We start from the raw sequence: 18995 nt of genomic DNA, 5'->3' as shown, positions 1-18995 counted from the left end.
GAGTTCTTCCATACAGTTAACACAGAATGGGCGCACCGTAACAGTTGGTTTAACCCTTTACCCCTGCTATGGGCTACAATAACTAGATACACCGGCCAATTAAAAGAAGTTTTCTAACGAAATGTACTTTTTTAAAAGCAACATATAAATCTTAGGTAGGCTACTGTATGTGTATGTTCCAGTGGCAGATTGTTTGGAACGACTTTTTAAAGTGTCCGTTGTACTTCAGGAGTGTCAGTCACATGACAAATTCTCCCGGAAATTAATATGAATTCAGAATAACGCAGCGTCAAGTGAAGTTGAGTTACCCAGGATGATGCGATTTGAAATCGGCTGTTACTCCTACTGAGCACTCGCAAATCAGAACAAGCATACACTGTAGGCTAAATATATTATTTCAGCCTTAAAAAGATTGGGAGTAAGCACTAGAGACCTCCGTGATTAACACCTGCCTGCATCCAGGTAACATAATGTCACTTTGTTGACTATTCTCTCATTGTCATTGTGTATATTCTTTAAGCTTAATGTTATTCTTCTTGAATTTTACCGCTAATCCTTTGTTTTTTTTATTGCTCATTGATACCTCGTTAACTTGCATTAACATTATCTAGCAACCAAGCACAAATAAACTGTAGGTCAGGTTTCCTGAAAGTGGAACATTTTTGCCAAGTCTGTTTACACCAAAAAACGATAATTATTGAACTATGACGGTATTGTGCTTATTTAAAGCACATGGTGCTGTAAACACTTGATTATTGCCAATGCTTATTATAGTTCCTAATATATATATATATATATATATATATATGTGTGTGTGTGTGTGTGTGTGTGTGTGTGTATATATATGTATATGTATATATATGTGTATATATATATATATATATATATATATATAGTTAGAACGATTTTTAAAACACTATGGTGGTAATAGAGTTTGGTGTTTGCTGAGGACCTTTATTGTTTTTGGTGTGAATAAAACTACATTATTTATATTATAGCTACTCTCTGTAGCACACATATCTTTAATATAAAGGAACGGTTCTATATCAATATTGGTGAATATTTGCACACTAATTTGTTCTAACATTTATGAGGGAGAAATGAAAACAAGCTGTTCGTACAGTTTACAGCAGCACATCACACGGTGGATGGCAGTGCTCATACTTGCCTGCTTGCCTCCAGACTGTGCTTAATCATGCACAACCAGTGACCTGTTTTTATTCATGAGTAAATGGTTATGATTATAGTAACTGTTGGGGGATACGGGAAGTTCCAGAGCTGACTTTGAACAGGAACTAACTGCGCTGAAACTAATGACTAAATTAGTTTCAGGCATGTAGTCCAGGTGAGCATAATTACAGAGATAAATGGGCCAGGTAAGTGACAGTGGCTTATGGCATACTGCCATGGGACAGGGCATTTGTTGTGGAAGTCCCAGTGTAGCTACGCCCCATATACTCTAGAAGCACACACGCTTCCTCTGAGATAAGCAGAGAAGGTAATTATGAAAAGTCTGGACCACACCGATGGACCTTGTCACCTCAGCCTGCCCCACATCAGTTCTTGGGGTTACTTGCTGTCACATACATTCATCATAAGGATAACGGGATGGCTTTTTTATTTATTTAGTTTTCAGGTTAAAGGCTCCTCTCTACTATATTCTCAACTTCTCAACTCTTATCTTTCCCATAGACAAGCTCCCATAGACAAAACATTATGATGAAGGTATTTTTTTTAAAGGAAAACAAATACACATAAGTACCATTAAATCTATCTATCTATCTATCTATCTATCTATCTATCTATTTTTATCAAATGTACAAAAGTTAAAAAACATAACCTTTTAAGATTCAGCTGTACTTTCTTTGAAAAAAAAAAATGGTAACAAGGTTAGTTTTGACAGATTGAGATGTTTGGTTGCGTTTCACCTAAAACATCAGATGGATTGCACACTTTGACAGATGTAAAAGGTGTTTCTACCACCCACTCTCTGCCTCCTCTCTCAGCACTTCACTACACAGTGTCACTAATAAAAGAATGGAAAAAAAAATACAGTCCTGTCAGAATTAATTTAATACATTTCAGTTACTAACTTTAAGGTTACAAACCTTTTCTGTCTTCGTTTTCAGCCGACACGACACATGACATCTAATTGATGTTTAATAGATTTTGGTTTAAATTTTGCATTGTTCATTACACTGCATTTGTTGTTTACTGAAGCAATTTATTCAGCTTATCCATATTAACCTTCACACATGCAAACACACAATTGCTTTTTTAAACATTTCATATTTCTCCTCAGTGTTTTTCCTGCTCTTTCATAAAATTTTGGTCATATTTCAGAGAGCGCCTTGGGCAAGTGCCGAGCTGCAGGATGAGAAATGGTGCACCTGTGTGCTGTCTAAAGATAGGCTAGCAGTGGAGGGCCAGGGAGCAGACTCCAGAGGACCCATCCGTCTCAATCGAAGGCTGCAGCTGACACCTTACAAAGAGGTACAATTAATAAGGACATTATCCGTCGGCAGGCAACAATGGGGGCCTGACGCACAGACACTAACCCCTGGAGGTCTGGAGAGTAAGGGGAGGGATGGCAGGCCTGCAGGCCTTTAGAACAAGGCTCATTAGGAGCAATTTCTCCACAACATGAAATACTATCCCATAATAGAGCCATCTTTTCAAACCATTATCAGCTTCTCTGTTTGGATTGGGTCATTTTCAAGGATCAATCATACGTTTGTCAGGGGCTGCTGAAACATGTTTCTTGTTGGAAGGAAAAAAAATGTCTATAGACAATGTCCCCCCATTTCTTTTTGTGATAAAATGTGTGTCCTTGAATCAATTTTTTATTAAGTTCCTATTATAACACAAGGGTAAACTGAGGTTTTGTGTGTTTTCAAGCCATTTTTAATTCTAAGAACAAAAAAAAAATCTGCAATAAAAAAAATGTACAATGACTTCACTTAAAAAGTATTTTTTAATCTTATTTAAATTATGTTAGCACTTTTCAAAAGAGCAAAAAGGAAGTTGCAGTATTTATGTTAAGCCACAGAATATATTTTAAATAAAAAGCACCTTTGACATGCATTTTAACAACAGTTGACTTTATTTAGGAACTAATATCACTGGTTCAAAATGATGCCATGCCATCGTTCCTGATAAGAGAAGACCGGCAGTCCAACACGCTTGACATTTTCAGTGATCTTGAAGGTTGCTGGTCACTGGACAGTGGACAAATGCTGAACTGTCATGGTCTTGGGTCAGATGTAGATTGCACCATCAGAGGAGGTCCCCCAGCTGGAAAAGATAAACAGAGGAGTAAATTGGATGTGGGCTCATAAGGTTTTTTGTTCCGTTTTGCATTTTAAAATTGTGTGAACTGCAGAAAACAGAGTATTTGATGCAATTGTGAATTCTTCTATTTTTAGGACTAAATCATTCTCCACAAACAAAACACTTACTATTATACCCAGCAGTGCAGCATGGTAAATTAAGGCTGTGTCAGTCCTGAGTGCTTTTAGTGAGGTGCGTAAGTGTATATTAAATGAACCAAAGCCTAATCTGTGCTTAACTCTTCCCCAGTTATTTGGAAAGTCAAGAGTTCCTTTGCCTATTATCGGTTTTATTTTATGGTACATTCCATGGGGATGGATTGAGCTTGGTTATGGATTAACAGTGCGATCAATGGTTAGATTTGAGTCTGGCTGAGGAAAATGAATTGGAAATGCTGTCAAACCTTTATCGACCCACCCCTAAGACTCGCTTTTATTGCAGGCAGAATAATATTGTGATGAGTAGCTAATCTTCCATTTTAAACACAACCTTCACCCCTCACATTCTCACAGGACTCGTTCTGCTTTATTTATTGTGATTATTCCTATTTCTAATTACATTTTACATAGTCAACCTATGCATGCTTTAAATGGCATAATATAAAACTTGAGAAATTTTTTCAGGAATATATATTTTGCGAAATCGTAGGTGCTTGTAAGTATGTTAATTTAAGTTATTATTAATAGTATCTTTTTTGAAATCTAAATACATTAAAGGTCAAAGTAACAACTTGCATGAATGTAGGGAAATTAAAATTGAATTAGGTTTGAATTGCCTTCTGAGAAATATTGTAATGGAAAATTGTATCAAATTGTATCACTTCACCTTGATGCTGTTGAGTTTGGTTGGTATTTTATTTCATTTTTTTTTTTACACATCTGAAAGTCAGTGCTGCCTGAAAATAGGCACTAGAATAATTATCACCGCTGACCTGTTGTTTTCATTATCATCATGAATAATACTTGCGAATAAGCTGTTTTGGATAAAAGGTATGTGAGGAAGTTGCCATCAAACTCTCGTTTTTCATGTGGTTCGCTTTTTGTTGAATATGCATTTAATTGATATATTAAGCAATGCATCACTGTTCAGTTTAGGTTCCCATTTTTCTAGTATAACAAGAAAGTTGTGATTGAAAAAATAATAAAAGAAAAGACAATATGGTGTAATTATTTGAATATTTGTGGTCTTTTTTTTCCCATCATGATAAAAACCGATCTTGGTTCTAATTTTTTTCTCCACTTTCCATCTCATATTATTGTACAAAATCACAATGATTTCCTCCATTAAATGCCACAAATTACAGAGTGAGAGAAAGGGCCAGGAAGGTGGATCCCATTCATTTCATGTTTCATTTTCTGCATTGTATTCCAAAGTCTCTCCTCACATGCCTGCTCCTGCTCTTCATTACTGAAGTAGAACAGTGATTAACAGCAATTTACAGTATAATTATGTGAAACAAAAGGAAAAAACGACTCACTTTGCAGAAGTACAAAACAAGTGTGAAATATGGCTTACCCAGTCAATAGCAAGATGCCTTTAGCAAAAATAAATGTGTGTTTCTTGCTAAAGTTTTTCCCAACTTATAAAGAATCTTCTATGGAAATATAAAGGGACAACAATAAATGAACTGGATGTTTTTCCTATTGGAGAATCCTATTTTAATACATTTGATCTGTACTATGGATCTGTTCTGCCATGAGCGTAACGATGTCTTCTTCTTTTTTTGAAGCTGTTGGTGCCAATAATACCTTGGAGGTCTTGAGGAAATCATGGTCGTAGGCAAGCTAGCGAAAGTACTAAAGGGCTCCTCCTCTTAGTAGCTCTTATCTTCAGTGAACTCTTTAAAATGGAAGGTCCTCCATGGAGACTGGGTCAATATCCTGAGGGCTGGCACAGCAGAGAGGACTATTGATCTCTCCGTATCTGTTTCCAGTGCTCTACCTCAGCTCACATGATACATGCCACAATTCCTGCCCTTGTTCCTATCAAAGGGCCCTTCTGCAGGGCTACAAAGACGGCCGTGGCTTTCCGCCCAACATGGGGCGATTTTGAAGTTGTTTGGTGACATAATACTGTAACTGATCATATGGGGGCCTTTGTAACCTTGTGGCGAAACAGAGACGCAGATTGCCAGCAAGCCCTGTCAATCAGAGGGAGAGAAGAGATGGCGGTGAGGTGCGAAGCCTTTACGAAAATGAAAGGGAGAGGGAAAAAAAGCAAATCAGGTTAACTGGTGATCAACCAAATGTCTCGGACTCTAATGAGGCCTTAGTTGCCCATGGCAATGCGTAGTTCAGGAAAAGGGTCTTTCTCCTTTCCTTGTGCACTGCTTTGATCATGTTTGCTTTTCCACTGCTGGGATTCTCATTGTTGTTTTTAATTACTTCTCCGCCAAATGGCACAGATGAAAGATAGGTGTCTGTAATTAATAACATTTACATAAATTAGCATCACTAACAAGTCTCATTAGTAGCTTCTGGCTTTTGTTTTGACTGAAGTCTCATGTCACCTTCTTATATAAGCACTAAGTATAGAGAACAATATCAGAAAGGGGGCATAATTCACTTGATCTCCGCCATATTTTTGGTTACTTCAGTGGAGGTAATTAAATCCACCGCACATTCCAATGATTAGGGTCAACCTGTGGAAATATGCTGACTGCTTTATTACGCCATAATAGAATCGGCCAACTCTATTCAATTAGTCAGTTCAGAGAGATACTTTGTGGTCGCGAACATGCAGTTTTCAGTCAGGCTCAAATGGCTGATCAAAGACGCGTGCAGCTTGCCGTTTGGCTGCGTATAATGAGGGTCAGGACAATGTGCTTTATCTGCGGTTGCTATGCAGGAGACTCTTAAACGCGCCATTTTAGTCTTTTGATATTGGTCAGCATGATAATGACGGGAGAAATTTGCTCCCATTACAATCAATATCTATACGGCGCAAATGAAAGAGAGGAAAAAGCTTTCTTTCAGGTGGACCTGTCACCCTGATAATGACGGAAAAGCCCACAGGTTTGTCTTCGGTGCGGTGGAAGTCATGCCTGAAATGGTAGATTACTTTTATGTAGTACCTCCACAAAGGCTTCACATATGCGGCATGGCAAATGGAGCAGACCCCGGGCTCGGTAATGACTCCCGAATGCCGCTCGCTGCCTGCGCTCGTATGCTTTATAATGATGCATTATGTCTCCTTCGCACAGCGAAACCATTTTTTCCCCTCCCTCTTTATCTTTTAAGTGTGCTGGGGCCCGAAAAAAAATGCATATTTACGTCTGCCGTGGTAAATAGACTTTATATAAGCCGCATTTGTTGTGATGTTTGCTTGCGCGCACCAACACGTCTCCTGCCTCGGATAAAGAGCCCCGCACACACATACACTCTGTAACAATGTGCTTCAGCTGAGTAGATCAATAATGCACTCTTTTTCTGATGTCGGTACCAAGCGCTCTGTGATTAGTTTGACAGAAAATGACTCCCTAATCAGTGAAATGTATTCTGTTTTGGTGGCTAAATGAGGGTGTTTACACTCATCCCCGTGCAGGTCAGGGAAACTCCACACTTTGCTGCTTTGAGACAGAGCACTATAATCTGTGCCAAAAGGACAGGCTGTCATTACATGCGAATGGAGTAATAGACTGACATTGATGCTATGCCGAACAATTGGTTTTCCGGCATCAGTCAGGTGGGCTGCCGACTAAATGATGAGGGAGAAGAGGCGAAGTGTTTGTGTGTGTATGTGTGTGAGAGAAAGACTGTCAGAGGGATCGGAGAGCAGGAAAGCCTGTCTTGTCTTTGTGATGGAGTCTCGCTCAGCATGGGAGATCTGACTCCGTGCCAGTCTTTGACTGCTTATGTAACGCTATAATAGTATCGCTTTTTGTGTGTGCATGTGTGTGACTTTTTTTTGGAGTGCTTTAACTGTTTGTGAAGATGCGTATATCATTAAGCCACTGTACCTCTCTTAACAGTGCCATTATGTGCAACGAAAGTGCTGATATTAATTTTGTTCATTTAAAACAATTATCCTCTCCATATTTTAATAGACATTCTCAGCGGCTTGTCAAATGGAGACATCTGTACCATAATGAAGCCTTTCTCTCGCTATCATTGTCTCTATTCCGCCTCTGTTCTTATGACACTCTAGTTTCTAACAAAGGCCTCTGGATCACGCAAACTGTGACGTCTTGCGCATTTGAATCGAAATAGAGACATCACTGTCCATAATCCTGTGGATGACAAGTGCGTGACAAGAGTCCAAAGGTCAATGGCTGTCAAAGTCCGGTCATTTTTCCTGGGATTTGTCCTCTTCTATTCAAGTGAAAATCGCGATAGCGCTTTGTCTGCAGCACTATGCCGGAAACAGGCAGAACAAGAGAGGCCCGGCTCTGAGCCCTCAGTGCTAAATTTTCACCTGTCAGTGCGCTGGCCTGGTTAGAAGAGGGCAGGGGAAAGGCTTCGACTGGCCAATAGTTGGGGTCAAGGACGGACCAGGCGCTGCCACTCCCCAGCCACATCATCTTTGTATGACAGCACCACCCTAAGGTTGAAGTTCAGTCGGGCTTTTTCAGTGACACAGAGCTTAACGTCAAACACAAGATTAAAGCAGGGGTGTTGCATCTTGGCAGAGCCCAAATGAAAATATCAAGCGCTAAGCCCTTCTCCGTGTCGAGCGGAGCCAAGGGGACAGGTAGCTAATATTAGAGAGAGGAGAGGAGACGGCCTAGTTAGCAGCGACTGCCTGCTGCTTTCCGAGTGCTCAGTCCTGGTCAAAAGGCCACCCGGGCTTTGCTGCTGCTTTATTGGTAAAATATATTACAGTTGAGGCCAGCCGAACTGCCTTATTAGAAGGTGGGGGTGTGAAAGAGATGCCCCTTTGACTTATTTTCAGAGCACCGCGCATATCTTCATATTACTGAATAAATTACTATAAGTCAGGATTGTACTACTCTGCCTTTTAATATCTCAGGCTTTATGAGGAGTCAATAATTGGTCCGTTTAAACAAACATTACCTCGACGACGAACAAATTTTATTTCAGTAATGGAAGGGAAGACTCTAAACTTGAAACGTACTATAAAATAAAAACATGTTGTAATCAACCTGCATTATGAGCTTCAGCCACTTGGTTAGAAAAGGAAAAGAAAAGGAAAAAAGGAGTATAATCAGCTTCCAACGTTAAGGAATTGTCTTGCTGGCTCTGGTTTTTAGATCAAATTGCTATTGGCGTTTAGTGCAAACAAAAGCGGTGAGCTGAATATCTTTAACAGTCTGTTTTTAACAGGCTTCATGCATGTGGGATGAGGAGAGCAGAGGAGAAGTCACTGAAGCTCATTAACTGCGCACAGTGCAGTCGAAGGCCATCACTCAGACCGGTGAGCAGTCACTTGACCATAAATATCTGTGGAATGTAAATAAAGATATTTTCAAATCGCCTGATTTGTGTTCCAGTGTTAACTATAAACAGAGATTTCACTGATTGACATATTATTTTAAATGTGCACTTTAGTATGTGCATATAAAACATTACATTCTGTTATTTATTTGTATAATTAGATTTAATTACAGAGGAATATTTATAAGTCTTCTAGTTTTTTCTCATAAAAAGTCTCTGAATAAAGTCATTAGCGTGAACACTTAGCGAGGGAAAGATGTGATATAGCTGCTGGAACTAAAAGGCTGGACGGCAAATATTTCTGAAGCCTTTAATCAGGTTCAAACCTCTGATATCTCATCATTGTCTGTTACCAGATGTTGCTGCTTTTCTGCTGTGACATATGCTCCAGTCAGGCTGCACAACCCCTCTGGTAACGAAGAATGAAGAATTATGCAAGAGGCCATGTTGCCCTAGTGCATCACCTTCACCGCCTTCCCATGAGTGACAGTGACTTCAAAGAGAACAGGGTGCCTGTATCCAAAAAAAAGGAAAAACATGAAATAACAGCTCTACCAGAACCGCTCACAGATTCATCTTTTAGAAATGGATCAGTATGTGCGCACACCCCCTGCTTATCATGCTCTCCTCAAAACCATCGCCCGAGGCTTCCTGCAAATCAGACTACTCTTTTCCCTTTTTTTTTTTTTTTTATATGGCTCCATTTGAAATAGTGTGACTTTAAAGAAGCTAAGCTGAGACAGGCTGATTTGACAAGACAGCTCATATGCCAGAAACTCTGCAGAAATGTGCAACATTGCTTCAGAGATATGGCTCTCCACACCCTCAAATATGTGTATACCTTAGAGCCAATTTGGCCTGATTAATGGAAAGTTCTGGTAGAGAAGTTGTTAAGCTTTAAAAGACAAAACAGTCCCTCAGGGGCACAAAGTACTATATATAATTTTAAATTCATAGTATGCACATAGGAAACTATGAGTTTAAAAATCGTCATTGTTTGTCAATGTGGCACGGGTGTATTTGTAGCAATAGCCAACAAAATTATCTTTCTTTTATGCCAAAAATCATTAGGTTATTAAGTAAATATCATGTTCCATGAAGATATTTTGTACATTTCCTACCATAACTTAATTTTTGACTTGTAATATGCATTGCTAAGAACTTCATTTGGACAACTATAAAGGTCATTTTCTCAATTTTTTTATTTTTTTATTTTTTTTGCACCCTCAGATTCCAGATTTTCAAATAGTTATGTCTCGGCCAAATATTGTCCTATCCTAACAAACCATACATCAACTGAAAGCTTATTTATTCATCTTTCAGATGAAAAAAAAGACCATTGTGCCTGTTTTTTTGGTTTAGGGTCACATATTTCAAAAATAATTTGAAAAAAAATTAAATTTAACAATTAAACAAGCTGTCATTGAATGACTTGCTTAGTCTTTCCCGTTATAGCTGCACAAGCCTCCGAAGCTTCAGACCTCTAAGAGGTTTGAGAAGCTTAAAAGAGGCTTAGCTGCCCTTCTCATCACCCCTATACTCCATAGCTGTTAAAAACCTCAAAGAGAAAACACTCTTGTATATATTTCATTTGCTCCAAACACTTCATCATTCGCATTTGAAATTGAATTATGAATCAAAAATTATTAGTGAACTCAAGCGTTCGAGAGAATGTCAGTGAGCAAATTAGAGAAAAGAAAAAACAGTCTAATTAATGTGACATTCAGCCTATTGCATGTTTCATGAAGAGAGAGGATCATTTATAGGTTCTGGTGTGGTTTATATGAATATGCAATTGAAAATGCAAAGTGAGAAAGCCGTAATGGAAGTAAATCTATTTCACTCACGCAGTTTTCTAAAAATTCAGCTATACTTCTGCTGACCCATGAAAAGACGTTCGTTATTATTTCTTAAGTAGCTGATTTGGCCCTGTTTGGGAGTATGCAATTACTTGTGATGAGAATTTTTTTGGAGACAGAGGCTGATCCTGACGGCTTTTCTCTAATCCCTCCCCTGGATGCAGGCTTAACTAAACAGCAAGTTTGTCACAAGCTCAAACAGCAACTCAGTGTTGCACTGGATACTTCATTCAGCTTAAGCCAACTTATCAAGCACATTCAAAGCACATTCATTGAGCCATGTGGACGGGTCTTTTCTCCAGATCTATTAAATAACACTCTTATCTGTATTTAGCATATGCCGTGTATGTCTGCATTGGCGGCTTTAGGCAGATTCACACTCCAAACACCTCGAGCCATCCTCGAGCTGAAGCGACAGATAACATTCGGAAACTTCCTTGGTTTAACATCTCAATAACTTCGTTCCACTTCCGAGCAGTTTATTTATTTATTAGCTTCTCAGTGTCGGTGAATTCCATATAATTTGCGTTGTTACTTTTCCAGATGGGTGTATTTATTTTGAAAGCAAAATGGTGCTATTTGGTGCTCTCGTTCCTTTGCCATTCAGTCTATTCAGAAACCGGGGAACATGATAATGTACAGTAAGTGGCAGGCTGAAATGGAAAATTGCATGCTGGTGGATGTCAGTGTAATGCATAGCGTTGCATTCCAAACATGCAGGCTTAATATAGTAAATTCTGCTTTACAAAGCATTTCTTAATAAAAACAAATTCTAGTAGATGGACTGATCAGAACAATGCAAAATATGGCACTAAATGAGCACACCCACAAGTTTAACAAATTTATTTGCAAACAACCCATGAAATGTAAACTGTGCCATGATTTGCTAAACCCAACTCCTACTGGAAACAAAAAAGCAACAATATGTTGCAAAGCATTCGGAATACTTATTCAAGAACTCAAAACATTTAGCGAAATACAATAAATGCAGTTAATAATGAAGCACAACAAAAGCTGGAAAGCATCCAGGAGGACGCCTGCAGATGCACCATGGTGGAAAATCATTCAGAGAGAGATGTGTTCAAGCTGAAGTGCTGAGGTTGGGAGTTTAAAACAGAGTGCTGCCCTGCACATTTTCATAATCAGTTTACTGGGCCCCCCATTCGGTCAGACACTGGCCCCATCCTTTGCATCAGTCCATTTGTCACCACACAATGTTTGGCACAGCACCATCTTATTCACAAGCTAATAAAAACGCAATTAGTCTGCTAATATCTTTATAATTTGATTTGATTGCACGGTATATCATTTTTTCCCGTTTTTAATATAAATATTTAGGTTATAACATCATTGATGGATGGAGAGGAGAGTACCGTATCTTTTCAAATCTAAAGAACCTGCTTCAGATGCAGTTTCATGGACAGCGGCGGTAAGCACCGTAAGAGAAGCAACTCACAACAGTTTAACACATCTAAAATGTGTTCATTTTTTACATTTTCGCCTTTAAGAATTAAAACTTTAAACGTATCTAATTATTTTACAATTATGTTCAGCATGTAGATACGACGCAAACTCTGAAGACATGAAAAGTAAATATCTTAAATTCCATACAGTGAAGTTCTGCCTAAAACCCGCGTTTTGTTGGTATTTATTTATTTATTTATTTCCTCCAAAACGCGAAATCTTACACCATTTATTTTGGAGATCTGACGCGGTTGTTGGTTAAAGGTTCATTGTTAACGAACCTTAATCATCATGCTAAAATGTTTTATTTGATGTGAAATTATTGCCGTCATCAAAAGAATTATCAAAACAGAGAGGTAATTATGTATTTGAACTAGTAATTTGAGCTTTGTTAGAAAGGCAGTATTTTAACCCTGAGTAATTCTTTAATCATGTAAAATTTTCTCTATTCTAGGATGTTTTTTTTACTACATACATACCATAGATTGGTGTAGCTTTAAACTATATTTTTTATTGTCTATATAATTGTTTGCGTTCATAATATTGCCTAGAATTTCCGAATTTGTGTCTCCCCATCCAGACTTTTTACCTCTGTGATGAATGTATAATATGTATTTAAACCAGGGAAATTATATAAAAATGCTTTGGACCTTTTTTCTTCTTAAAAGTATTATTTTAAGTTATTTTGTTTTTAATATGTTATTATTAGTAGTAGTTGTTGTATTATTAATTGGTATTATTATTATTATTATTACTAAGCATTGTTGTTCCCAGTACTGCTGTCATTATGGTCACGTTGCTCATTTTATAAAACGCTTTTGTTTTGAATAACAAAAAAAAGAAAGAAAGAAAAATAAAATAATAAGATTTTAATTTGATAGAAATGAGAAGTGTACGGTGGGCGCTTCTGTGTGCAGGGACAGCAGGATGACAGTTTAAAGATCTGAAATTTTAAGTCCAAGGCTGATCCAACTTTTTTTTTTTTTTTATTCAAAAAAAAAAAAAAAAAAAAAAGGTAGTATCAAACGTCATTACCATCACACGCAACATCAAACATCCGCATCATCAAACATTAGGTTACGCCAAAATCCAATGTCACAACAATCATATGATTATTCCAGCACACGTGATGAAACCTATTTTGTTTTGTTTGATTTTTATTTTCCAAATTACAAGCAGCCAGAAGTGCCTCTATTTAAAGAATCACTCAGCTGCGCACAAGAGATAACCAACATCCGTTGGCTATTTATGTCTTTAAGTTCACGTGGGCTGAATAAATAGGTTACGTTCACACATTGAGACAGTCTTGCAAAATTAGAGGTCGTAAAAATACAGGCAAGCAGGCTATGTTTATTTAGAGGGAAATAAAATGAACATGATATTATCACAGCAAGAAAACAAACGCAGTCTGCACGGAGCAAATAAAATGTCTCTTCACACTCACACAACAGACAGTTTTAGCTCCATGGTTACGATTTTTCCGCTATTTTGATAAACAAATTGTCACTGAAATCACATGTGTTTATTTGCATATTACGTATAGCTAAAGTGCGTAAATCATTATTTTGCAGAGTCAGTCGTTTAACGGGTTAAACTGTTCTCAAATGTTTTTATTTTAAAAACGAAAAGTAATTATTTTAGACATATTCCGAAGCGCGCAAAAATAAATGTAGAAATCCCGCGGCTTCCATTTATATTTGCCAGGATATAAGATTATTTTACTCTGCCGTTGAAGTGTGCTGAGAAAAGACGCCTGTAATTCCTCTCTCTGTTTGATATTAGCACAAGGGCTTTGCTTCTAGAGCCTCTGTAAAGGAGCAGTGTGCAACTCCTGCTGCACTGAGCACTGAGCCCCGAGACTCCAAGAACAGCATCCTCCTCTCATACCTGTTGAGAAGTCTTTCATCCTTAATGGGCTCATTAGCCACATTGTTAATTGAGTGCTATTCAGGGCAACATCAAAGCAAAAAAAGAAGAGTATGCAGCTCCTTTATTTATTTTTGGCAAATAAGAGACCCAACAGGGCTCTAAATGCAGCTTTCGTGGGGGGTATATGCTGAAGGAGGCTTATTAGTTTTGCACTGCATTGTGCGCCATTATGTTTAAAACATTAAGCACAATAATATTTTCTCTTCTGATGGCATGCGTTTCAGTTGCATTTTTGCTGCTTTGAAGAACGTCTCTTGTGTCCTTTGTCACAAAGCAGAGAGGGTGGCTCCTCATGAGGGCATTTCTACAACAAAGTGTCAGGAGAGGCTGCTTGTGTGTGAAATAATAAGCTGGACAGGTTTTTAAATTATTAGTATTATAAACATAAATCAAGAAAATTTTTTTTTTTCAAATATTTAATGTCTGTATGCACAAATGTAACTTATATCTAACATGCTTATCGAATAAAAAAAATGTAAGTGTATTAAATTGTTTAAAATAATTATTATATGCATAATAATAATATTAATTTGACTATCAAACTAAAGAACAAATACATTCATGATAGACATCAAAACATGTTGTTGTTTTTCTCTCCTAGTTGCCTTTTTCTTCCATCAGCTCAGTGTTCTCCCTCATGGTGCAATATTAGGTGGTAATAGGATAGGAAAATTGAAGCTAACTCATTGAAATTAAATTTATCAGCATGTGTTCAGAGGTAATAAGCTGTCAGTTATAAAATGAAGATCTGTATTTAGATATATGATAGGGAAGAATAATGAATAGGCAAAATAGATGAAGCTGTTTTGCAGCTAAATTAGTTATTTAGGAGCAACAGACCAAGAGCAGATTTGTGATAATGACAGTGATTATTGCGTTTTTATTTTATTTTTTTTGCAGACGTTAGATATATGGACTCAAAGGGCTTTTCTGAGCAGTGAAAGAGTTAAGCGTTTTCACAAGTAACATGTTGATAAAAGACATGGAATTGTGAAAAACATCAAACTTTTTAATGAAGGAAACCTAATGAGTATCAAGAGTAGTGTGCTTACATGGAAGGCTGATCAAACTGGAACCCTGTGAACCAGAGAGTGTGTTGCAAAAGGAGCTTGCTGACTTCCTTCCCCGGGGGGAGGCTGCCTGGCTTTTACTAGAAAGCACAGGGGGGAAAAGTTAATTTGCACAGCCATGTGTTCAGTTCTACAACTCAATAATCTACCTCCTCCTGAACCCCTTTTTTTGTAGTATAAGAATAATAATAGTAGTAGTAACAACAATAATCCTGTTTAAAAAGGAAATAAAATAAAGAAATATTGAAGTAACGGTTACATTTTTAAAGGCTTTGTCAAAAAGAACTAATTTCGGTCTCGGCTGAAATTCCCTAAAATAAAGTTGAGCGCAGTTCATACTTTCCTTTCTTTATTTTTGCCCCTCCAGGATCAATGAGCCAAAAACATGAAAAATTGAAAACCGATAAATAATACATCACTGATTAAGTGATGAATGATTTATTAGTATCCTGGAGACTTTGTTGTGCTGATGTTAAAAATTCTCATTACCTAAGTGCCCAAAATGAAATGAATTTCAAATTGTTGCTGCATATGAATTTTGTAAGCCTTTACATTATTGATAAACAGAGATGATTGTTGTCAGAGCCAGCTCTTACGATGATAACAGGTTGTCATGGTTTATTTTAGATTATTGTGCCACCTGCTTAGTTGTCATGACAGCTTCTCAAATTCTAAGATTTGACATCAAAAGTAAATTCAAATCTATTACCGTGGAGGAAGTTTAAAGGAATAAAATAGATCAAATAATGTAAGACACAAGACTGGAAATACCTATCCACCTGATATGTCAGGATAATGAAAAGAAGTGACACCGCCCACCCGTACAATTTTGTAAATATTCATGATGTTATAATATTATTGTAGGGATGATTGATATTTGGACTGATTAATCTTAGACAGGAATGTTGAATAATTAAAGCAAAAAGTCAGAATGTTGAACTTCAACTGCGAGATTTCAACATCATACCTTAAATTAAACGCATAAAAAAGTTGCATAATTATATGTTTTATTATTATAATTAAACATCATCTTTCACTTCATTATCTGCGAGGTTAACCTCACTAATATTCTTTGTATTATCAGCTTTTAAAATGTAGATGTTCCAAATATAGTAATGTTATACAGATTGTTCACAATTGTTCTAATAAGCATGTATTTTAATCATGCTAATTTGAACATTTTTCATGCTTTTTCGTTTAGTCAAAATTGAAATGCATTGAAATGCTGTTTTTTATATTTATGTTTTTGGATGGAATGGTAATTTTTAATAAGTGTTTAACCGAGATGAATAGAGGTCTTTTCCTAAAATTTTGGGGAAAATCTCTTCTTTAGAACTAAGAATAGCATCACACTGGCATCCAAGTGGGTGCACAGAAACCCAGTTTTAATATAAATCTCACATTCAGAGGGGGAGATAGAGCAGATACCTTCTTTCTTCTGACCCACTCTGTGTAAACAGGCAATGACATGAAGAAAAGTATATTAAAAAAAACCCAGCGTGGCTGCTGGACTGGCGTCTGATGCCTGTCAAATCATTAAATAGGAGAGGTGGCGTTATCAATTGCAGGGGATCAGCGATAGTGATGGCACATGGTTGGGATGCGGTATGTCTTCCGTGGGGGCACTCTAGGGGCCTTTTGTGAATTTATAAAGCGAGATAAAATCGGCTTCATATTTCGCCACCAAATCGCTTGATGAAAGCCGGCTAGGAAAGAGAATTGCGTGGCGGGAGCTTTGTCACCAGTCTCATTGGCTCCAAGGGTTGATGATGAGAAGAGGACAAAAAATGAGTGAAAAGGTAATGAGAAAAAGCCAAGCAGCGGGTTTGCTCTATTTAATAAGTCATCACACCGCTATCTCATTACCTGCAGTGTGTCCGGTGAGAATGGCGAAGCGTTGGAGTGTACGCTCACAAACTTTTGTCTGTTTTGGGATAATGTTATCTCCACCGAATATCTCTCGTAAAGCTCGAGCTGCTAGACAGGAGCCCCACTTTTCCTTTGCACTGACACTCTCTCTGATATTAATAATCTTGACAAAGTCTGTTACAAAAAAAAAAAAAAAAGTCGTCTTTTTTTTCCCCTCCAACAGGAATGTGTGATTGCAATTAAGATAGGAGTCCTAACACAATGTGGAAATTAGTGGAATCTGGGTTTCGGATAATTACATACAGAGCTTAGCTTTAAAATACTCTCCTTCAATCAAATGAAAACAAACGATCTGGCAGACACGAGGATAAAAAGCAAGATTGTCCTGTCCTCGGGATACAGGCAATGCTACTTGGCACTATCATTTCTTTCTGCATTTCATATGAGTTCATCTCATAACTCATCAAACAATTTGTGCTGTCTGCACGCAGCCTTTATTCTCTTTCCTCAGGTTTTATTCTGCATCTAAACTGCACACACCAGAAACACAGCAGCCTGAAGGCAATTGGGTTTTAATGTTAGAGATGATGAATGAGAAGAAGCTGATTTTCTGGCAGCCGGATCACTGCGAGAGGACTCCTGGCTCACATTTGATGTGGGCAGTTAAAACAGAAAAGAAATAAATGAGATGTAATAAGAAAAAATCTTGAAGCAATAGCTGAGACAGCCCGAGTCTATTATTCAGACGACGCACACAAAACCAGTCTTTGTGATCTGACAGTCGCGAACGCAAACGTGAAAAAAAATTACCTGCTAATTTACTCTGTTGCGACGTATGCATAAAATATCTGTACTATTACCACGTCTTATCATGCAAACTCACAGACTTCGGGGTGGCGGGTTTCTCACTAGTGGCTGACACAGATGCACGCTAGAACAGATAGCGCGGTCACATGCTCCTATCAGCAAGCCCTCACTCAGAGGGGATTTTTGGAGCGTGTGGAGTTTTTAACATGGAAATTGGCTTTGAACCCCATCTGCACAGGTCGGCACATCTTTGGGCGAGGCACTGCTACTGCTGACAGGGAAAATGAACCATCAATTCCTTATAATATGGCCTGATTATCATCCTACTTACCCCCTGCAAATTCCAACTTAGAGCAATTCACTGCCATCAAGGAAACGGTGTAACCCCAGAAAAGACGTGACCCCTTCAATTGATGCGCTTTTTAACCAATAGGAGACATATAGTGTATCTGTAGGAATTTTTCCAACTTAAATAAATAGCTTTAACACAAAGATGTTTATCGAGAATGCATTTTCAGTTACAACGTCATCGTTTTTAGTTTTTTTTAATATATATTTTTGATTTGTTTTACACCTAATAAGCGGATTACAAAAGACATTAAACACTGCGACGACAAAGCCACAAGTTAACCAAAAAAAAAATGGAGAATTCAAAACAGCTCCTACCTTTGTAGCCCTGTTGTTTTCATCAAATTATCTAGGACTAGTCTAGGACTAGGCTTCACTACCTCCCCCCCTCGAAAAAGTGGAGGGAAAAACTAGCTGACTGTGATTTTTAACTGCGTTAGCACTCAGCCTAAAGAGCAAAGTTTCAATGTGTGAAATGTGAGTGATCAGCAACTTTTGCGGCGGGACCCGGTTAAGTCCGGCGTGGGATGTCTTTATTGGAAGGGGATTTGTTTTGTTGTTTCCTTGGGCCTGTCCAGCCCGCTGGTGTCCCTTTCACCCGGCCAGGCAGCTGGGTCCCGACCCCTCAGATCTGCCCCTCAAACGGGGCTTCTTTCAGGCCCCCGCTGGGTCCTCCCTGTCTCCTCCCTTCAGCAACATCCCATTCACCCCAGAGATAACTTTATTCATCTCGCGGATCATTGTATCCAGTTGAATGAGGGAACTATGCAGACACTCTAGTGAATTGAACAAGTCTGTGGGGATCGGGGAAGGCCGGGGGGGTTGTGCGAGCGGGGGGGTGTGGGGTATTTCATGTCTTAATGTCTTCATTTAGAGCGAGCCGAAAAAACGTCACGTCTCACTTGTAGCTGTGACCCAACTGTTTT

The 18995-nt window shown here is 38.1% G+C and overlaps 2 long non-coding RNA genes across 2 annotated transcripts; one reads left to right on the top strand and one right to left on the bottom strand.

Annotated features, from left to right (window-relative positions):
• The first annotated feature begins 252 nt into the window (after nucleotides 1-252).
• On the top strand, nucleotides 253-4743 carry LOC127180386 (uncharacterized). The gene is made up of 3 exons (XR_007829633.1): nucleotides 253-462; nucleotides 2344-2493; nucleotides 3111-4743. It is a non-coding gene; the product is annotated as an uncharacterized LOC127180386 (long non-coding RNA).
• LOC127180387 (uncharacterized) lies at nucleotides 3203-18531 on the bottom strand. The gene is made up of 3 exons (XR_007829634.1): nucleotides 18388-18531; nucleotides 15028-15125; nucleotides 3203-3294 (listed from the first exon to the last, which is right to left on the bottom strand). It is a non-coding gene; the product is annotated as an uncharacterized LOC127180387 (long non-coding RNA).
• Between the last annotated feature and the right edge of the window lie 464 nt (nucleotides 18532-18995).

Source organism: Labeo rohita, chromosome 18, assembly GCF_022985175.1.
Source record: "Labeo rohita strain BAU-BD-2019 chromosome 18, IGBB_LRoh.1.0, whole genome shotgun sequence".
Classification (NCBI taxonomy): domain Eukaryota; kingdom Metazoa; phylum Chordata; class Actinopteri; order Cypriniformes; family Cyprinidae; genus Labeo; species Labeo rohita.
Note: the sequence above shows the minus strand (reverse complement) of the source record. Positions and strands in the feature narration are given on the sequence as shown.